Source organism: Ranitomeya imitator, chromosome 3 (genome assembly GCF_032444005.1).
Source record: "Ranitomeya imitator isolate aRanImi1 chromosome 3, aRanImi1.pri, whole genome shotgun sequence".
Lineage (NCBI taxonomy): Eukaryota > Metazoa > Chordata > Amphibia > Anura > Dendrobatidae > Ranitomeya > Ranitomeya imitator.
The window spans coordinates 145,770,190-145,793,794 of record NC_091284.1 but is presented as its reverse complement, the minus strand read 5'-3'; the positions used below and the strand labels follow the sequence as shown (position 1 = coordinate 145,793,794).

The window sequence follows — 23,605 nt, the reverse complement described above, 5'->3', positions numbered from 1 at the left end:
GTAACTGCATCCCAGATACACTGCAGGGTGTAACAGTGACAACTACTACACGGAACCAGTACCAAAATACATCTACTTGAAAGTATGATCCTGTTCTGGTAAATAGCAAAATTCTTGCTTTATTAAATAATGATTCCATTTTGTGGTATTTGTACACTATAAAATAGTTCACGCTGAATTTCTAAAGGTACCTTCACACTGAGCGACTTTAGAACGATATCGCTAGCGATCCGTGACATTGCAGCGTCCTGGATAGCGATATCGTTGTGTTTGACACGCAGCAGCGATCAGGATCCTGCTGTGAGATTGCTGGTCGGAGCTAGAAGGCCAGCACCTTATTTCCTCACTGGATCACCCGCTGACATCGCTGAATCAGCGTGTGTGATGCCGATTCAGTGATGTCTTCACTTGTAACCAGGGTAAACATCGGGTTACTAAGCGCAGGGCCGCTTATTTACCCTGGTTACCATTGTAAATGTAAAAAAAAAAAAACACTACATACTTACATTCCGGTGTCTGTCACGTCCCCCGCCTTCAGCTTCCCTGCACTGTGTCAGCGCCGGCCGGCCGTAAAGCAGAGCAGAGCGGTGATGTCACCGCTCTGCTGTACGGCCGGCGCTTACACAGTGCAGGGAAGCTGAAGGCGGGGGACGTGACAGAATGTAAGTATGTAGTGGTTTTTTTTTTACATTTACAATGGTAACAAGGGTAAACATTGGGTTACTAAGCGCGGCCCTGCGCTTAGTAACCCGATGTTTACCCTGGTTACCAGGGGACTTTGGCATCGTTAGTCGCTGGAGAGCTGTCTGTGTGACAGCTCTCCAGCGACCACACAACGATGAAACAGCGATCGGCATCATTGTCTATATCGCTGCAGCATCACTTAATGTGATGGTACCTTAAGAGTTTTTCTTTTTGATGCAATCTTTGATGATACAGAAGAAGAAAACAAAAATGCGCTATAGGAATTGATTCTATGCATGTCACAACTCTCATTAACATAAATTCACTTTGTGTCATCCATACCACGAACCAACATCGAATGAGTATTGCATTGCGTCAAATGCTATAATAATGAAGGATTCAACTGTAGTCAAGAACACATAAAAATCTTGTTCTGATACTGCAGCTGAACTAGGTTTACAATACTATTTTTCTGAAACCTTTGTGTAGCAAACTCTAATTTAAAAGAAAATGCACAAGATGAATAGTATTTTATATTACGCTTCCAATCTTTCTTCTTCACTGCTTCTCTTCTCTTCCAAACTGCATGCCCTCTGTTTTCTTATTTCTAAACTGAACGGTAATTTTCCATTTTCATTTCTGCATTATGAAAATCATACCTTTAGAAAATGATAAAATGAACTTTTCCATGAGTTTCATTATTTTGCTGCAAGATGAGAAAAGTTTAATAAGAGTTGTTTATCTCAATGTAATTTTTTGTGCATTTAGTGAACACACTAGATTTGTCTTCGGTTTCCCTCCCTGGGTAACAGATAGGGCCCATATCTGAGTGATATTACTTTCTTTATAATTGGCTATCTTCTAGAAATATATTATGCACTTTCCAGATTTAGCACCTGCTACCAGCAGCAGGAAGGAAAGAAGTACTGTATGCAAAAGAATGAACAACATATCAAGGAAAATTGACCCAAGCTGTGTCCATTTTATACAAAGTGCTAAACTAAGGAAAGAAAGAGATACTAAGAATTGTATACAATATGAACAATAAAAGATATATAATAACACTTTTACATAGTAAAATAGTAGGGATCTGATTGTAAATGCAGAAAACGTGTTCCAAGCCAGAGGCCAAAGTACAGTAATACCATATAATATAAAACTCAAAAATATATGCATTTTGATCCTAGTGCAATAAAGTGACTAATAGTATATTAATAACAGTAAAACCCACAAGTACAATACATTCCTTCTTCTGTTAGGTTTTAAAGTGAATTTGTACTTTGGTACAGCTTGAAAATATCATGTAGGAGCTCTTGAGACATGATTAGAGAATTGTTAGAAACAGTTGGAGGGTGCCCTATCACAGGGCTCCGAAGATTTACGGTATGCTGGCCATCAACTAAAAGGCTTCAACAAAAAAGAGTTCTACAGCATCTATTACAGTTTTTGTGAGATAAAATACTGTAATGCAGCTCCAAAATAAGCAAATAAAAAAAATGAATACTTTACACAATATACAGGTGTTTCTCCTAAAATTAGAATATCCTCGAAAAGTTAAATTATTTCAGTTCAATACAAAAAGGGAAACTCCTATGTTATATAGAGTCATAACAAACAGAGTGACCTATTTCAAGTGTTTATTTGTGTTAATGTTGATGATTATAGCTTACTGTCAATGAAAACACAAAAGCCATTATCTCATTAAATTGTAATTACTTATTTCTCACTGCAAAATGCAAATATATTTATATAATTTATACAATGTGATTTTCTGAATTTTATTTTTGATATTCTATCTCTCAATGTTAAAATTAACATACCCTTAAAATTATTGACTGTTCATGTCTTTGTCAGTGGGCACACTTACAAAATCAGCAAGGGATCAAATTCTTATTTCCCCCACTGTATATACCAGGATATGTATAAATGTAAACATACTGTGGTATATATGTATACCCCGGTATGGTCACTGCCAACTCCTCAATAACCATAAAAAGGAACCGCTGCTAGCTGCAACCACCAATCATTTATACAGGCTAATTGAACACATGTTACAGGAGGAGATGGGTGAACCCGAACAGTAAAGTTTGATGTCCTTACCGAAAGCACCTACTGTTAGGGCATGGAAACCGAACATGGACTTCACCAGGAAGTCCGTGTTACTGTTCGGGTTTGGCTGTCCAAACACAAGGTGTTTGTCACACTGTCATGTGCATGCCTTAGTGACAGGCGGAGAAGTCATCAAGGTTACCTCAAATCACTGAGGTTCCATTCCCAGCCTGGCTGAACTGCCGTGATCTCGGTGACAAACCCGCTAGCACAGTGAGAGTTTTTCAGATGCTTCTCCATTACTTAGTTATGGGCTTGATGTCACCTGACAATACAAAGGTGACATAAACCCCACAAATATTAACCCCTCTTGCCTCCGCTACCGGTCAAGTGGGAAGAGCTGGGCAGAGCACCAGAATTGGCGCATCAAATAGATGTACCTTTTCTGGGCAGCTGCAGGCTGCTATTTTTAGGCTGGGGGGCAATATCCATGGCCCCTTATCAGCTTGAAAATACCAGCCCCCACCTGTCTGCTTTAGCAGATGACACATGACAGTGCAGCAAACACTGGATGTTCAGCCCCCATTCAAGTGAATGGGGTCCTGGTTCTGGTTTGGGTCCGGGTACTGTTCTGGTACCAAAACCGAACTTTTTGTAACTGTTCGGCTGAACCCACCGGAACCAAAAATCCAGGTGTCCACCCTTTTCTAGTTACAGGTAATGTATGGTTTCAGAGATGCAGTTTACAGAGCAAGAGGAACAGAGCTATTCATTTTTTATATATTTAATCTGGAAAGGTAGGCAGTGTTTATAAAAAATATACAAAGATGTTACAAAATGGTTGCAAAAAGGGTATGGTATAAAAAAATGCAAAAAATAAAAGAGATAACAAAAGAACACTAGTAAACTTGATGTTAAGGTAATGGCTTAGGATCTTAGCAGAGGGAGGTACTTCTTAGGAAAATGGACAGAACTACAGCAAGCTGTATCTTCAAGGACTGACAAATAGCCAAACCCAATTTCTGCTGTTTAATAGATCAAAGCAATGCCCACATGTGTTCCCTTAGTGAGCTCATGTGGGGGCTAGCTGTGCTGGATCTTTCAGAATTTTATGAGATGGCCAACTTCCTGGATATCTTCTCCTTTGGAGGGACCAGGTGGTAGATATTGTCATTATGTTTCTTATCAAAATTTTACCCTTATCTAAGGATGAAACATGAACTGGATGGAATCATTTATGGGACTGTTATTAATTTAGAGGGGTTAGAATGATCTTACAATTATGTTAGTGAATATGTTATGTGCGTACCATTGCTATGACACCAAAAATATATCTCCCATATATATCAGATTGATGTAAAGCCCAATATTCCTCACTGACCACTGGCTCTGACTGGTCTGTAATCAGTGATTTGATCAGATGAAGCTCCTTGGTTTGGAAGCGTACTTCCCTGCTTCTGTGTAAATAAATCTCAGCGTTGGTGTCGTCTTCTTAGCAAATTGTCCCTCTGTAATTACATTGTCACTGAAGGAGGTCCCTATGTCAATGTTGATGTCAGTGTCTCCTCTCTTTCGCTGTTCAATAATTATAATTAGTTCAATGTGAGGGTCATTTGTACCCTCTCTGGAAATGTCATACGGACTTTTAGATTTTTTTATGTCACTTAGCCTTTTTATGCATCTCTGGAAATGTCGTATGGATTTTTATATTTTTTTATATGCAAATTGCCTCTTCAGAGAAAAAGAGGACTTGAACTCTATAGCGCCACCTGCTGGAAGTAGCGATCCTACAAGTCACAATCAACCCTTTAACAAGTCGTGCAATATGACTTAGGATAAAAGCCAAATCAGTATCTCAATTCGCAGACACGGTGTTTCGGGCTGTTGGCCCTCGTCAGTGCAAAGCATGAGAACTGATTTGGCTAGGTGAGAGGTTCTGGACTGAGGTCTAAGGGGTAAGGTTTCTCCTTGTTGAGAGTGATATACCAGCTCTGGCTTGTCAAGGTAAGAAGGCCTATTAGCTGTGCAATGCTCCTCTGGGAAATTTAATATGCAAATTGCCTCTTCATAGTAAAAGAGGACTTGAACTCTATAGCGCCACTTGTTGGAAATAGCGATCCTACAAGTCACAATCAACCCTTTAATGAGTCTTGTAATATGACTTAGGATAAAAGCCAAAACAGTATCTCAATGTGCAGCCATGGTATTTGGGGCTGTTGGCCCTCGGCAGTGCAAAGCATGAGAACTGATTTGGCTAGGTGAGAGGCTCTGGACTGGGGTCTAAGGGGTAATGTTTCTCCTTGTGGAGAGTGACATACCAGCTCTGGCTTGTGCCTGCCTATATTTTTTATGACATTTAGTTAGTTAATTTTTTTATTTATTTTTAAAATTATCCTCTTTTTGACCATAAATGGAACATATTTCTCTAATGTTATGTTGATAATTAACTATGTGTAGATTTATGGCCAGAAAGGCGCATGAACAAACTACATGCAGTATGATCATGGGGTTCATGGTTGTCAAACTGGATTATTAAAACAGGTATTTAAAAATCAAAAATGTGTCATTTTTAAAATGTAAAAGTAGAAAATCAAGAAACTAGTACCACAGCCTTTTGCATATCAAGTTCCAGTGCTTTGTCAGTGTTTCGGTTATTACCATCATTGACTGTCATTGATGAAAAGCTAAATACATTGCAATGTTTCTCCTACCCATTTCAACGTTAATCATTGACAACATGGATAATTTTGATCCATGATTTGTATTAAAAATGGACATATTGATGCAATTTTTTTCTTTGCACCCTTGAGTAAGAAAAGATATTGAAATGCAAACACCACCATAGATTAAAATTTGTATATCTTCAATCCGTGAATAAGGCTAAGTTCACATTAGCGTTATGCTAGTTTGCGTCGGGTTTGCGTCGGGCGACGCAGCGGCGACGCATGCATCATGCGCCCCTATATTTAACATGGGGGACGCATGCATTTTTGTTTGTTGCGTTGTGCGACGCATGCGTCTTTTTTGCCGCAAGCGTCGGACCAAGAAAACGCAAGAAGTTGCATTTTTCTTGCGTCCAAATTTCGGCAAAAAACGACGCATGCGTCGCAAAACGCAGCATTTTTGTGTGCGTTTTGGTGCGTTTTTATTTGCGTTGTGCGTTGCGTCGCCGACGCAGTGGTGCACAACGCAAATGTGAACGTAGCCTAACACAGATAGACCATGCACACAGCTCATGAATATGTGAATGAGGCTTTTTGCTGGCAATAAACATTAAATAGCCTTTGGCCAAACAATGCTTTGGCTGAGCAGTCAGCCAACAGCCAACTCACCCACCTCTGTCACACACAGGAGCACTCTTTTAGCCGACCGCTCCTATATTCTCCATAAAAAAGCCAACAACTGACACATTGGTTGGCAGCTTATCGCTGGTAGAAAATTAAAATCTGCACCCCAAAATCGGACTTACGCGATCAACACCTCTCCCAACGGTCAGTTGACCAAAGCTCCCATACTCATTAGATCAACATTAGTCTAACTTGTATGAGGGTATTTAGTCACAGAGCTATTCTATATTTGAGATTATCTTTCCAAAAAAGAGCTCTAAGAGGATGAAGAATTATGCCCAGATGGCTTGCAATCTAAGGATTAATTAATGAATGGTTAATTATTAGTAGAGATGAGCGAATTTGCTCAGGTTCCCTCTTATTCGGGAGGCTATAGCGCTTGCCGAATAAGCTGCAGAGGGAACTCGGGTCCTGGATCGGTCCGGCTGACCAGCTGATCGGCGCCGCAGCTGCATGTGTTGAGGCTGTGTCACAGTCATGAATCATGACATATGCATGGAGAACCCAACAAAGAGGCTCTCCATGCATTTGTCATGGCTGTGAGAAGGCTGTGACACATGCAACTGCGGCGCCGAACAGCTGATTATCCGGACCGATCAAGGAAGCCGGGTTCCCTTTGTAGCTTATTCGTCAAGCACTATAGCTTGCCGAATAAGAGGGAACCTGAACATATTCGCTCAACTCTAATTATTAGTAGCACTTGTTTATATTTTATGTGATGATCATCCAATAAATTTATTGCAACAACAAAAGACCATTTTGGTTTCATTTTTTCATACTCTGCCAAAATAAATGAGTTTCTTTGAGCTAATGAGGGAAAAGCCAGTCATTTCACACATTGTTACAATTTCTCCATCTGCTTATGTACAGTACATTTTTACTTGCAGCACACACCACATATGAAGAGGCCAGATCTGCACAGGACAATTTACAGCCCTATCAGTGCTTGACAAATGCTACATGTCAGTCAGAAACCTAGAGATCTCTGTGTGGAAGAATCCCATATTTCTGCTCTTTCATTTTCATTAGAGCTGAGAGCAGCTTGCAGAGGTTGACCTAATAAATGTAACAGGAAAATGGCTGCACAGGGATTCCATTTCTCTGCAGCCATTCAGGCAAATAACCAGTGTTTGTCTTTTGAGACCTGATCAGTAAATAGCAATACCAAACACATATGAAGAAAAGAAACATAAAACCTGGAAATGGGAAGGTTACTGATAGAGGTGTCATATCATAAGTGATTGCACTTTTTTTTATGAAATGCTATATTTTTCTTACGAGAAAAATAAAAGAGCAAAATTCCAATTGTAGAGAAGATTATGCTAAGAGATTTACCATATTTTTGCTTTTTAAGACAATGTTAATCCAGGTAACTTTTTTATAGCTATAGCAAAAAAGCATGATTATATAGAAAATACTGGTGCTTTGAAAAACTTGAACAATACAGTCCCAAAGCTACTGTGCCGCTCAGTAATTTGAGCAACACAAAGAGTAATATGAGCAGTACATCTTGACCATACACTTAGCAGATCTACACATTCATAAGTCTTCACTGCTATAGCCAAATAGACACTGGAACAAGTAGGTTTGATAAATGACCTATCAGGAAGAACTGTTAGGTGAAGTTACTCATAAAGCTGGAAAAAAACATGAATTCTATGGATTCTTTCTATGCATTTTGGACACAATTAGAAAAGTGGGCTATTAGGTTAAAACTACGTTTGGTTACTACCATAACATAACCATTCCTAGCAGCACTAGGAATTCTCTTAATCTTAAAGGGAACCTGTAACCCCCTTCAGACGTTTGTAACTAAAAGAGCCACCTTGTGCAGCACTAATGCTGCATTCTGACAAGGTGGCTCTTTAGTTACAAATGCTTGCACACGCTGAAATAAACCCTTTATAAAATTTGCCCCCACATACCCTGAATCCGTCCCGGAGGTGGGACTTTCCTTTCTAATGAGGTGCACCACAGCCTTCGGTCCTGGCTTGTGCGCGCCGGGCGCCGCCTCCTCTTCCTGCATTATAGTTCCTGGCACCTGTGCTGTAAGTACGAAGGGCAGTGCAACTGCGCATGCCCGGAAAAAAAACTTACAGAGCAGGTGCCAGGAACGATAATGCAGGAAGAGGAGGCGGCACCCGGCGCGCACAAGCCAGGAGTGACGGCTGTGCTGCGTCTCATTAGAAAGGAAAGTCCCACCTCTGGGACGGATTCAGGGTATGTGGGGGCAAATTTTATAAAGGGTTTGTTTCAGCGTGTGCTGGCATTTGTAACTAAAGAGCCACCTTGTCAGAATGCAGCATTAGTGCTGCACAAGGTGGCTCTTTTAGTTACAAACGCCTGAGGGGGGTGACAGGTTCCTTTTAACCTGGCTACCATCCAAATCTAAACTCCCTCATGTATAGTTGTTTTACAATAAAAAGTGCAAAATCCACCTGTATACGAAGCCATTATGTAAATTGTCCAGTTATTTTAACTTCAATGAGTAGTCATATGATTCCTTTGTGATTAGCAATATGCATGACAAAAGAATATGCAAATTATAATGCTATTCCCATCTCAGCTTTTCTGTTATGGGGAGATTTTGTCCAGAGTAGGGTTGAGCGAAACGGGTCGTTCATTTTCAAAAGTCGCCGACTTTTGGCAAAGTCGGGTTTCATGAAACCCGATCCGACCCCTGTGCGGGGTCGGCCATGCGGTACGCGACTTTCGCGCCAAAGTCGCGTTTCAATGATGCGAAAAGCGCCATTTCTCAGCCAATGAAGGTAAACGCAGAGTGTGGGCAGCGTGATGACATAGGTCCTGGTCCCCACCATCTTAGAGAAGGGCATTGCAGTGATTGGCTTGCTGTCTGCGGCGTCACAGGGGCTATAAAGGGGCGTTCCCGCTGACCGCCATGTTACTGCTGCTGATCTGAGCTTAGGGAGAGGTTGCTGCCGCTTCATCAGAAGCAGGGATAGCGTTAGGCAGGGTCCATTAACCACCAAACCGCTTGTGCTGTAGCGATTTCCACTGCCCAACACCACCTTCGGTGTGCAGGGACAGTGGAAGCTACATTTTTTTTTTTTCCCTCAGCGCTGTAGCTCATTGGGCTGCCCTAGAAGGCTCCCTGATAGCTGCATTGCTGTGTGTACGCCGCTGTGCAAACCAACTGCTTTTTTCAAAGCACAAATCCTCTTGTTCCTTCCTTTCTGCACAGCTATCTTTTTGGTTTGTACACACTTTTTATTTAATTTGTGCATCAGTCCACTCCTTATTGCTGCCTGCCATACCTGGCTGAGATTACTGCAGGGAGATAGTAATTGAAGGACACTCCCTGTTTTTTTTTTTTTTTTTGTGGGAGATTAAGATTGACATTTCTGCTAGAGTGCCATCCCTGTCTGTGTCATCTCGCACTCAGTGGGCCATAGAAAGCCTATTTATTTTTTTGCTTGATTTGGGTTATAAAATCTACCTGAAAAAATCACTACATCAATCAGTGGGAGAAAAATATTGGCCTCAGGGCTTGTGTGCCACTCTTGACTCCTGTGTGCATCATCACTCACTCAGTGGGCCATAGAAAGCCTATTTATTTTTTTGCTTGATTTTGGTTCTAAAATCTACCTGAAAAAATCACTACATCAATCAGTGGGAGAAAAATATTGGCCTCAGGGCTTGTGTGCCACTCCTGACTCCTGTGTGCATCATCACTCACTCAGTGGGCCATAGAAAGCCCATTTTTTTTTTTTTTGCTTTATTTGGGTTCTAAATTCTACCTGAAAAAATCAATAAATCAATCAGTGGGAGATTAATATTGGCCTTTGGGCTTGTGTGCCAGTCCTAAGCGTGCCATCTCTCTCTCTCAGATAGTGGGCCATAGAAAGCCTATTTATTTATTTATTTTTTTATTGGGTTTATAAATTTTCCCTGGAAAAAAAAAAAAAAAGTGGGAGATTAATATTGGCCTCTGGGCTTGTGTGCCAGTCCTGAGCGTGCCATCTCTCTCACAAATAGTGGGCCATAGAAAGCCTATTTATTTTTTTTTTTTTGGTTTTATAAATTCTCCCTTAAAAAAAAGGGAGATTAATATTGGCCTTTGGGCTTGTGTGCCAGTCCTAAGCGTGCCATCTCTCTCTGTCTCTCAGATAGTGGGCCATAGAAAGCCTATTTATTATTTTTTTTTATTGGGTTTATAAATTTTCCCTGGAACAAAAAAAAAAAAGTGGGAGATAAATATTGGCCTCTGGGCTTGTGTGCCACTCCTGACTCCTGTGTGCGTCATCTCTCACTCAGTGGGCCATAGAAAGCCTTTTTTTGTTTTATTTGTTTTCTAAATTCTCCCTGAAAAAATCATTTTATTTTCTTTGGTTTCTAAATTCTTCCTGAAAAAATCATTTTATTCTATTTTTTTTTTCCTAAAGTCTCCCTGAAAAAAAAACAAAAAAAAAACAAATCAGTGGGAAATTAATATTGCCCTTTCTGCTTGTGTGCCAGTCTTGACTCCTGGGTGTGCCATCTCTCTCTCTCTCTCCAATTGTGGGCCATAGAAAGCCTATTATTTTTTTTAGCTTGATTCGGGTTCCAAAATCTACCTGAAAAAATCACTACATCAATCAGTGGGAGATAAATATTGGCCTCTGGGCTTGTGTGCCACTCCTGACTCCTGTGTGCGTCATCTCTCACTCAGTGGGCCATAGAAAGCCTTTTTTTGTTTTATTTGTTTTCTAAATTCTCCCTGAAAAAATCATTTTATTTTATTTGGTTTCTAAATTCTTCCTGAAAAAATCATTTTATTCTATTTTTTTTTCCTAAAATCTCCCTGAAAAAAAAACAAAAAAAAACAAATCAGTGGGAGATTAATATTGCCCTTTCTGCTTGTGTGCCAGTCTTGACTCCTGGGTGTGCCATCTCTCTCTCTCTCTCCAATTGTGGCCCATAGAAAGCCTATTATTTTTTTTAGCTTGATTTGGGTTCCAAAATCTACCTGAAAAAATCACTACATCAATCAGTGGGAGATAAATATTGGCCTCTGGGCTTGTGTGCCACTCCTGACTCCTGTGTGCATCATCTCTCACTCAGTGGGCCATAGAAAGACTTTTTTTGTTTTATTTGTTTTCTAAATTCTCCCTGAAAAAATCATTTTATTTTATTTGGTTTCTAAATTCTTCCTGAAAAAATCATTTTATTCTATTTTTTTTTTCCTAAAGTGTCCCTGAAAAAAAAAACAAAAAAAAACAAATCAGTGGGAGATTAATATTGCCCTTTCTGCTTGTGTGCCAGTCTTGACTCCTGGGTGTGCCATCTCTCTCTCTCTCTCCAATTGTGGGCCATAGAAAGCCTATTATTTTTTTAGCTTGATTTGGGTTCCAAAATCTACCTGAAAAAATCACTACATCAATCAGTGGGAGATAAATATTGGCCTCTGGGCTTGTGTGCCACTCCTGACTCCTGTGTGCGTCATCTCTCACTCAGTGGGCCATAGAAAGCCTTTTTTTGTTTTATTTGTTTTCTAAATTCTCCCTGAAAAAATCATTTTATTTTATTTGGTTTCTAAATTCTTCCTGAAAAAATCATTTTATTCTATTTTTTTTTCCTAAAGTCTCCCTGAAAAAAACAAAACAAAAACAAATCAGTGGGAGATTAATATTGCCCTTTCTGCTTGTGTGCCAGTCTTGACTCCTGGGTGTGCCATCTCTCTCTCTCTCTCTCCAATTGTGGGCCATAGAAAGCCTATTATTTTTTTTAGCTTGATTTGGGTTCCAAAATCTGCCTGAAAAAATCACTACATCAATCAGTGGGAGATAAATATTGGCCTCTGGGCTTGTGTGCCACTCCTGACTCCTGTGTGCGTCATCTCTCACTCAGTGGGCCATAGAAAGCCTTTTTTTGTTTTATTTTTTTTCTAAATTCTCCCTGAAAAAATCATTTTATTTTATTTGGTTTCTAAATTCTTCCTGAAAAAATCATTTTATTCTATTATTTTTTTTTCCTAAAGTCTCCCTTAAAAAAAAAAAAAAATCAAATCAGTGGGAGATTAATATTTACATTTGTGCTTCAGTGACAGTCCTGCATTTGTGGCATCTCTCTCATTTGTTGCCACCAACAACAGAGTGTGTAACATTGTGCCTGATTTTCGTTGTGGTCTCACTCGCCTGTAAAGGGGTAGCTAAATCATACTGAAGTTATAGCTCACCGTGTAATTTGTGTGACAGCAACAAATACCGTTAGTTTGTTTACGTTTTTAAAACAATGAGGAAGTATGGTGGAAGAGGTCGTGGCCGGGGGCGTTCATTGTCAGCTGGTAATGAGGGTAGTGGTAGTGGTGGAGCATCAGCTGGTCGTGGGAAAAAAAATATTGCACCTAAGTCTGGAGCTGTGGAGCCAGGTTCGTCGTCTGGCTACACAAGGCCTCGAACGCTCCCTTTTCTGGGAGTAGGAAAACCGCTTTTAAAGCCGGAGCAGCAAGAGCAAGTTTTGGCTTATCTTGCTGACTCAGCCTCTAGCTCTTTTGCCTCCTCTCGTGAAACTGGTAAATGTCAAAGCAGCGCGTCGTTAGTGGATGTTCACGGTCAGGGACAAGTCGCTTCCTTGTCCTCTTCAGCAAAAACAACAACAGAGAAGAATGCAGCAGGCGACACAACGGGTTACTCCATGGAGCTCTTTACACATACCGTCCCTGGCTTAGAAAGTGAAGCAGTTAACAGTCCATGCCCATTACAAGTTGAATCTGACATGGAGTGCACTGATGCACAGCCACAGCCAGACTACTATGCTGGTCCTTTGACTCAGACCACAACATTGCCCTCGCAGGGTGCTGATCAAGATTCAGACCCTGATTAGACTATGTTGCCCCATCACGAACGCTATACCACCGACCGACACGGTGACACAGACGAAGTTGCACACGAGCTACAAGAAGAGGTAATAGATGACCCAGTTCTTGACCCCGATTGGCAGCCATTGGGGGAACAGGGTGCAAGCGGCAGCAGTTTTGAAGCGGAGGAGGAGGGGCCGCAGCAGGCATCAACATCGCAACAGGTTCCATCTGCCGGGCCCGTATCTTGCCCAAAACGCGTGGCAAAGCCAAAACCTGTTGGAGGACAGCGTGGCCATCCGGTTAAAGCTCAGTCTGCAATGCCTGAAAAGGTATCCGATGCTAGAAAGAGTGCAGTCTGGCATTTTTTTAAATAACATCCAATTGATCAGCGCAAAGTCATCTGTCAAAAATGTTCAACTACCTTAAGCAGAGGACAGAACCTGAAAAGTCTCAATACAAGTTGCATGCATAGACATTTAACCACCATGCATTTGCAAGCCTGGACTAACTACCAAACGTCCCTTAAGGTTGTAGCACCCTCGGCCAATGAAGCTAGTCAGCAACACAACATCCCTTCCGGCAGTGTAGGGCCACCATTTTCCGCACCACCTGCAGTATCTGTGCAGGTTTCTTTGCCAGGCCAAAGCAGTCAGGGTCAGGGAATCACCAGTTTCGTAGTAGGAAGCACTGCATCTAGGGCACCGGTGGCAACAATACCATCTCCCACCGTCTCTCAGTCTGCCATGTCCACCGGCACCCCCGCTAGTTCCACGATCTCCAGCTCTCCAGTCCAGCTCACCCTACATGAGACTATGGTTAGAAAAAGGAAGTACTTAGCCTCGCATCCGCGTACACAGGGTTTGAACGCACACATAGCTAGACTAATCTCGTTAGAGATGATGCCCTACCGGTTAGTTGAAAGCGAAGCTTTCAAAGCCCTGATGGACTACGCTGTACCACGCTACGAGCTACCCAGTCGACACTTTTTTTCCAGAAAAGCCATCCCAGCCCTCCACCAGCATGTTAAAGAGCGCATCGTCCATGCACTCAGGCAATCTGTGAGCACAAAGGTGCACCTGACAACAGATGCATGGACCAGTAGGCATGGCCAGGGACGTTACGTGTCCATCACGGCACACTGGGTAAATGTGGTGGATGCAGGGTCCACAGGGGACAGCAAGTTTGGGACAGTTCTGCCTAGCCCACGGTCTAGGAAACAATTGGCTGTAGCCGTTCGCACCCCCTCCTCCTCCTCTTCGTCCTCCTGCAGAAGCGAGAGCTCGTCCACAGACCGCAGTCGCACAACCACTCCATCCGCAGCTGCCACTGTTGCACACCAGGTCTCCCATTATGGGGCAGCTACTGGCAAACGTCAGCAGGCTGTATTGGCTATGAAGTGTTTGGGCGACAACAGACACACCGCGGAAGTTCTGTCCGAGTTCTTGCAGAAAGAAACGCAGTCGTGGCTGGGCACTGTAGATCTTGAGGCAGGCAAGGTAGTGAGTGATAACGGAAGGAATTTCATGGCTGCCATCTCCCTTTCCCAACTGAAACACATTCCTTGCCTGGCTCACACCTTAAACCTGGTGGTGCAGTGCTTCCTGAAAAGTTATCCGGGGTTATCCGACCTGCTCCTCAAAGTGCGTGGACTTTGCTCACATATCCGCCGTTCGCCCGTACACTCCAGCCGTATGCAGACCTATCAGCGTTCTTTGAACCTTCCCCAGCATCGCCTAATCATAGACGTTGCAACAAGGTGGAACTCAACACTGCACATGCTTCAGAGACTGTGTGAACAGAGGCGGGCTGTTATGTTTTTGTGGGAGGATACACATACACGGGCAGGCAGTAGGATGGCAGACATGGAGTTGTCAGGTGTGCAGTGGTCGAAGATTCAAGACATGTGTCAAGTCCTTCAGTGTTTTGAGGAATGCACACGGCTGGTTAGTGCAGACAACGCCATAATAAGCATGAGCATCCCCCTAATGCGTCTGCTGATGCAAAGTGTGACGCACATAAAGGATCAGGCGTCTGCAGCTGAGGAAGAGGAAAGCCTTGATGACAGTCAGCCATTGTCTGGCCAGGGCAGTGTACAGGATGAGGTAGCGGGCGAAGAGGAGGAGGAGGACGAGGAGGATGATGGGGATGATTATATTTTTAATGAGGAAGCTTTTCCGGGGCCACTGGAAATTGGTGGCGCGGCAAGGCCGGGTTCTGGTTTTTTGAGGGACACAAGTGACGTGGATTTGCCTGAAACTGCCCCTCAACCAAGCACAACCGCAGATTTGAGAACTGGAACTTTGGCCCACATGGCGGATTATGCCTTACTTATCCTCAAAAGGGACACACGCATAACTAAAATGATGAATAATGACGATTACTGGTTGGCCTGCCTCCTTGATCCTCGCTATAAAGGCAAATTGCAAAATATAATGCCACATGAGAACTTGGAACTAATATTAGCAACCAAACAATCAACTCTTTTTGACCGTTTGCTTCTGGCATTCCCTGCACACAGCGCCCGTGATCGTTCTCACACGAGATGCAGGGGCCAGCAGACCAGAGGAGTTAGAGGGGCAGAAATCAGAAGTGGCATTGGCCAGAGGGGTTTTCTGACCAGGTTGTGGAGTGATTTTGCTATGACCGCAGACAGGACAGGTACTGCAGCATCAATTCAAAGTGACAGGAGACAACATTTGTCCAGTATGGTTACAAACTATTTTTCATCCCTTATCGATGTTCTCCCTCAACCGTCATTCCCATTTGATTACTGGGCATCAAAATTAGACACCTGGCCAGAATTGGCAGAATATGCATTGCAGGAGCTTGCTTTTCCCGGCAGCTAGTGTCCTATCAGAAAGAGTATTCAGTGCTGCAGGTTCAATACTAACAGAAAAAAGGACTCGTCTGGCTACCCAAAATGTAGATGATCTAACCTTCATTAAAATGAACCACAACTGGATTTCGAAATCTTTTGCCCCACCTTGCCCGGCTGACACCTAGCTTTCCTATGAAAAGGTCTTGCCTGTGGACTATTCTGAATGCCTTTTCCAATCTCGTAATTTTCTGCACCTGATTGTCCAGCATAAGACATGTTTACACCTCACTAAATGGCCAAACTCCCCACACGGGGCCGTGGTATCGACACTTGGCGACAGCACCCGTGAGAGTGCAGTTTGTCTGAAGAGGTGGGTGTGCCCGCTTTTGGTCGACGGCACTGCCACTGGGTCCCTCCTAGTACAATAAAGTGTCTCTGGCGGTGGTGGTGCGCACCCATCGTCAGACACACCGTTGTAATATGAGGGGCCCTGGGCCTGTACCGCCGGCCACAAGACAGTTTCCCCCCACCCCAGCTCAAACAGTGCTCTACCACTTGCAAAATTATCTCACAGCTCCACCAATGTTTAGTCTATGCGCTGACATCCTTCAATGCCTGCCACTGACAATACAATTGTATTGACATTTTTGTTATGTTAGGCCTTCGATGCCTGTCTGTGGTCACTCCTTCCACTAGGCCTCCACTGACCACACCACTGCTGCCCATGTACCCCTGTAACCAATTTAAAATTGCCTACAGCCATGTGTTATTATTTTAGGCCTTCGATGCCTGTCTGCGGTCACTCCTTCCACTAGGCCTCCACTGACCACACCACTGCTGCCCGTGTACCCCTGTAACCAATTTAAAATTGCCTACAGCCATGTGTTATTATTTTAGGCCTTCGATGCCTGTCTGCGGTGACTCCTTCCAGTAGGCCTCCACTGACCACACCACTGCTGCCCGTGTACCCCTGGAACCAATTTAAAATTGCCTACAGCCATGTGTTATTATTTTAGGCCTTCGATGCCTGTCTGCGGTCACTCCTTCCACTAGGCCTCCACTGACCACACCACTGCTGCCCGTGTACCCCTGGAACCAATTTAAAATTGCCTACAGCCATGTGTTATTATTTTAGGCCTTCGATGCCTGTCTGCGGTCACTCCTTCCACTAGGCCTCCACTGACCACACCACTGCTGCCCGTGTACCCCTGGAACCAATTTAAAATTGCCTACAGCCATGTGTTATTATTTTAGGCCTTCGATGCCTGTCTGCGGTGACTCCTTCCACTAGGCCTCCACTGACCACACCACTGCTGCCCGTGTACCCCTGGAACCAATTTAAAATTGCCTACAGCCATGTGTTATTATTTTAGGCCTTCGATGCCTGTCTGCGGTGACTCCTTCCACTAGGCCTCTACTGACCACACCACTGCTGCCCGTGTACCCCTGGAACCAATTTAAAATTGCCTACAGCCATGTGTTATTATTTTAGGCCTTCGATGCCTGTCTGCGGTCACTCCTTCCACTATGCCTCCACTGACCACACCACTGCTGCCCGTGTACCCCTGGAACCAATTTAAAATTGCCTACAGCCATGTGTTATTATTTTAGGCCTTCGATGCCTGTCTGCGGTCACTCCTTCCACTAGGCCTCCACTGACCACACCACTGCTGCCCGTGTACCCCTGGAACCAATTTAAAATTGCCTACAGCCATGTGTTATTATTTTAGGCCTTCGATGCCTGTCTGCGGTGACTCCTTCCAGTAGGCCTCCACTGACCACACCACTGCTGCCCGTGTACCCATGGAACCAATTTAAAATTGCCTACAGCCATGTGTTATTATTTTAGGCCTTCGATGCCTGTCTGCGGTCACTCCTTCCACTAGGCCTCCACTGACCACACCACTGCTGCCCGTGTACCCCTGGAACCAATTTAAAATTGCCTACAGCCATGTGTTATTATTTTAGGCCTTCGATGCCTGTCTGCGGTCACTCCTTCCACTAGGCCTCCACTGACCACACCACTGCTGCCCGTGTACCCCTGGGACCAATTTAAAATTGCCTACAGCCATGTGTTATTATTTTAGGCCTTCGATGCCTGTCTGCGGTCACTCCTTCCACTAGGCCTCCACTGACCACACCACTGCTGCCCGTGTACCCCTGGAACCAACATCAGAAAATATAAAAATAAGTATGTTGTTTATAAAAAAGAAAATACTGGAGAGATATCAAATGCAGACATTTTAACATTAAAAACAAACACATACAACAAAAATCTGGTACAGTACTAAAAATGGCCACCAGCTACAATAACTTTCTCCTGCAAGTAGTTAACTGAAAGGTTTTTTCAATTTTAAACACAGATATGGCATCCACCGAGTGTTGTCCTGTCGCGTCTTCTTTATATTATTGCCAAGAAGATGCAAAACAATGAAAATAATAAAATCATTATTTACCAAAAAAATAGAGTAAGTCAAAACCACATTGCAAATAAACATTCATTACAAATAAAGAAGCAGGGCGCGTCCGAGGGTGAGTATATACCTAATAAGAATATAATCACCCTCGGACGCGCCCTGCTTCTTTCCGACAGCCTTCCTTCCTAAGAATCAGCCCTTCCGTGGTGTAGAGAGAGGGTTTGTTACACTCCAAGGTGTTCCCCAGGTTGCCTTTCCTGAGCTTCGATCGTCCGGCTCTCGTTTAGTAGTTGTTGGAAACTACGCTGCATTGGGCCTACAAATTGGGTATGGGGTGTAGAGAGATGGTGTGTTCCACTCCAAGGTGTTCCCCAGGTTGCCTTTCCTGAGCTTCGATCTTCCGGCTCTCGTTTAGTAGTTGTTGGAAACTACGCTGCATTAGGCCTACAAATTGGGTATGGGGTGTAGAGAGATGGTGTGTTCCACTGTAGAGAGATGGTGTGTTCCACTCCAAGGTGTTCCCCAGGTTTCCTCGCCAATGCTTCGATCATCATGCTCTCGTTTAGTAGTTGTTGGAAACTACGCTGCATTAGGCCTACAAATTGGGTATGGGGTGTAGAGAGATGGTGTGTTCCACTGTAGAGAGATGGTGTGTTCCACTCCAAGGTGTTCCCCAGGTTTCCTCTCCATTGCTTCGATCTTCATGCTCTCGTTTAGTAGTTGTTGGAAACTACGCTGCATTAGGCCTACAAATTGGGTATGGGGTGTAGAGAGATGGTGTGTTACACTCCAAGGTGTTCCCCAGGTTTCCTCTCCATTGCTTCGATCTTCATGCTCTCGTTTAGTAGTTGTTGGAAACTACGCTGCATTAGGCCTACAAATTGGGTATGGGGTGTAGAGAGATGGTGTGTTACACTCCAAGGTGTTCCCCAGGTTTCCTCTCCATTGCTTCGATCTTCCGGCTCTCGTTTAGTAGTTGTTGGAAACTACGCTGCATTAGGCCTACAAATTGGGTATGGGGTGTAGAGAGATGGTGTGTTACACTCCAAGGTGTTCCCCAGGTTTCCTCTCCATTGCTTCGATCTTCCGGCTCTCGTTTAGTAGTTGTTGGAAACTACGCTGCATTAGGCCTACAAATTGGGTATGGGGTGTAGAGAGATGGTGTGTTACACTCCAAGGTGTTCCCCAGGTTTCCTCTCCATTGCTTCGATCTTCCGGCTCTCGTTTAGTAGTTGTTGGAAACTACGCTGCATTAGGCCTACAAATTGGGTATGGGGTGTAGAGAGATGGTGTGTTCCACTGTAGAGAGATGGTGTGTTCCACTCCAAGGTGTTCCCCAGGTTTCCTCGCCAATGCTTCGATCATCATGCTCTCGTTTAGTAGTTGTTGGAAACTACGCTGCATTACGCCAACAAATTGGGTATGGGGTGTAGAGAGATGGTGTGTTCCACTCCAAGGTGTTCCCCAGGTTTCCTCGCCAATGCTTCGATCATCATGCTCTCGTTTAGTAGTTGTTGGAAACTACGCTGCATTACGCCAACAAATTGGGTATGGGGTGTAGAGAGATGGTGTGTTACACTCCAAGGTGTTCCCCAGGTTTCCTCGCCAATGCTTCGATCATCATGCTCTCGTTTAGTAGTTGTTGGAAACTACGCTGCATTAGACCTACAAATTGGGTATGGGGTGTAGAGAGATGGTGTCTTCCACTCCAAGGTGTTCTCCAGGTTGCCTTTCCTGAACTTCTATCTTCAGGCGCTCATTAAATTGTGGTTAAACGGAACAACTGCATTTGGCGTACTAGTTGGTTTGGGGCCTACTATCGGTGTCTGCCGCTCCTTGCTGTTCTCCTGGTTTCCTGTCCTGAAATTCCGTTTTCAGGCGCTCGTTAAGTAGTTGTTAATGTTAGACTGCATTTGGCCTACTAGTTGGGTTGGGGCCTACTATCGGTGTCTGCCACTCCTTGCTGTTCTCCTCCACTGAACAAAGCTGTGCCGCCTGTTTACTACTGTTGCCAATTTTGAACTGCATTTCGACTACTTACTGATTTGGGCCTACTCTCTGTGTCAGCCTCTCATTCCAGTTGTCCTCCACTGCAATGCCCCCTGATTAGTCCTGTGTTACCAATTTTGAACTGCATTTAGCCCACTTTATTCTTTGGGCCTATATCTGTGTTTCCTCCTCATCCTGCCCATTGCCCAGCCAGTGATAGATGAGTCTGCTGGTACATTGACCCATAACGCAACATTTCCCGTGCACGCTACACTGCAAGATTGTGACCCTGCTGAAAGTCAGGTCCCCCTTCCCGCATACCATACCACCTTACACGGGGACAAACAGGAAGGTGCAGATGAAAGTGCAGGTTCCTTCATCAGGTGGGGGGAGGAATACTAGTTGGCGACGTCACTGGCACAGGGCCTCTCATGGTACGCAAAAGTGTTGCTGCCGGTGGGAGGCGCCCCCGCCGTGCAAACACACCGCTGTACTTTGAGGGGCCATGTGCCAGTGCCAATGCCAACGAGTGGGCCCCCCCTGCTTGCTCAGGTTCACAGCACTTGCAAAGTTGAAATACTTACCTCTCCCTGCTCCACTGCCGTGACGTGGTCCAGATTTCCTGGGCCCACTAATTACTTGAACCAGCCCTACCCACCACAACTTTAGCCAAATGACCCCCAATTTCAAATGCCTTCCAATTATTATAAGGTAAATTACGCTTGACAAGCTTCATTAAGAAGAATGGATGGTTTTGACATTAAAATGGGCACTCTAGGTGTTTTCCTGGCCCCCACTCACTGCCGACTATGCTGCCCCATTGACTTGCATTGGGTTTCGTGTTTCGGTCGATCCCGACTTTACGTCATAATCGGCCGATTTCACTCGACCCGACTTTTGAGATAGTCGGGTTTCGCGAAACCCGGCTCGACTCTAAAAAGGTCAAGGTCGCTCAACTCTAGTCCAGAGTCTTCCAAACACTTAAGAGGACTTTCATCGGCATTTTTGAACCTAGCCAATCTGCCTAACAAGTCCTGGGACTGCTCATGTTTTCTTCTTTTTATCCCTGTACCTGCTTTTGGCATCTGTTGCAAAGGACCCTGGGTGGCATCTATGGAGTAACTGGTGACTGGTGAAGCAAGTTCAAAGCAGAATTGCTGTGAAGCCAAGTAAAAGTCAAAAGGGCAAGGACAAGTACAAAATCAGTATTCAAGCATATGATCTTGACAATATTCATGTTCATAATTATGAGAGACAATCAGCAACAAATACAGTAAGCAAACATGTGATTAACCAGTCCAAGGTCAGCAACAGGCAGCAATCTTAGGCTGCTTTCACACATCAGGTTTTTGCCGTCAGGTACCATCCGGTGAATGTTGAAAAAAAACGGATCCATACCAGATTGTGAAAATGTGATGTGACGGATCTGTTTTTTCGAAGTATGCGACTAGCTGATCCAGCTAATTGGATCCTAAAAAAATCTGAGCATGCAAGGTTAAAAGAAAACGGGATTCGGCGCCTTCAGATGCCCATAGGCTTCCATTCTAACAAAAAGCCGGAAGCGGCGCTGTCCGGTTCTTCGCCTCAGATAAGAAAAGTAACTTTGTAAGCTTTTTCCAGAAGCCGGACAAACACTTTTCACCAGACCCGGCGAAAGACGGATAAAACATGAGGCCATCCGGCACAATCCGGTGGTAATACAAGTCTATGAGAAAAAATGGCAGCTTTCACCGGATCTATTTTTTTCTAAATTCGCCGGATTGAGCCTGACGGTAAAAACCTGATATGTGAAAGGGGCCTTAGGGTGAAACAGGGGAGGTAGTCATAGTTCAGTGGGTCAAGTATTAGAATCAGAAATAAGTAATAAAATACTAGAGTCAGTGTGAAAAACTTGTTTATATGTCTCAAAATTGAAGGACACAAAAAAAGTTAAATTACCAGGAGTTGAGCGATCGGCCCAGCAGAACAACTTTATTGTATTAAATTGGATGTCATTGCCTCACCCCATTAGACACAATTTCGTGGCAAGTCAGAGAGGTTTGTCTGGCAGCAGACATAGAAATTACAGAAATCGGACTTGGTTGAGTATGAAGCACTTTCATGGCTCTTATAATAATAAAGCCAATGCACAATGTAGCAGCTGCTGCCGGGCACTGCAGAACAGGTTATATTCAAGAAAATCCTTAGTTATCAGATCAGTGATTTATACACTACACCTATTGGGTAATATATACATATGAAACTACAGGAAATATTTAAAAAAAAGCTGTTGAGAATAGAAGCACAAAAAAACGAGTTAAGAATAAAAATATAAAAATATCCTAAATTCAGTTTAGCCTATTCTATGAAAATCAATCCATTTTGTTAGTGGTCACTTATAATGATTGTAGTGATAATTTCAAAATTGAAATGTCTTTTTAGTCCATGAGACATGAGCAGAGGAAAACAGGAAGGGAATAGTAATGCCCAAGACAGATTCAAAAACTAATGTGGTAGAGAAGAGCAAGCGAGGAACAAATGCTTTTTTTACCTACTGATTCTTTGCCAACTTCTTTATCAGTATAAGGATAAACTGTAGGACATTTTCAAGGATAATTACTAATTACATTTTTCATTTAGATATTATATTTATTAAATATCATATTTTCATTTTCTACGCAAATTTCAAGCTGAATGCACTTTTCAAGACTTACTAATTTATACTACTCATACTTGACAATATACGTAACAGACTGTATTACACAGCAATTAATCCAAAAAAACACACATATTTCCTTTAATGATTTAATTTCATTTTTCTCTATACCTATTCATTTAAACTCCACATCTATACTATGCACACTATGGTGTAGAAGGCAAAATACACTGTATTATTCATAGTTTGTTATGCAAGGCTCTTCCACAACATACACTGATGTGAACAATACATCTAACCATAGACTTTATATACTATTTTATCCATGATATAAGTAAAAAAAAAACATTAAAGTCTAAAATAATCAATCATCTTTAAAACACAAAAAATTATATGTGTATATTTGCCTATACAGTAGGCAACAATTATTCCTCTGTAAAACACAGCCGGTGTAAATTTACTAGTTTATAAACTCTGAATATAGTCTAATTATTTTATACAGTACAGACCAAAAGTTTGGACACACCTTCTCATTTAAAGATATTTCTGTATTTTCATGACTATGAAAATTGTACATTCACACTGAAGGCATCAAAACTATGAATTAACCCATGTGGAATTATATACTTAACAAAAAAAGTGTGAAACAACAGAAATTATATCTTATATTCTAGGGTCTTCAAAGTAGCCACCTTTTGCTTTGATTACTGTTTTGCACACTCTTGGCATTCTCTTGATGAGCTTCAAGAGGTAGTCACCGGGAATGGTCTTCAAACAATCTTGAAGGAGTTCCCAGAGATGCTTAGCACTTGTTGGCCCTTTTGCCTTTACTCTGAGGTCCAGCTCACCCCAAACCATCTCGATTGG

General features: G+C 43.1%; 1 protein-coding gene across 1 annotated transcript in view; it reads right to left on the bottom strand.

Annotated features, from left to right (window-relative positions):
- IL1RAPL1 (interleukin 1 receptor accessory protein like 1) overlaps nucleotides 1-23,605 on the bottom strand; it is a 2,437,811-nt gene that overhangs the window by 1,670,603 nt on the left and 743,603 nt on the right. The window lies entirely within an intron of this gene.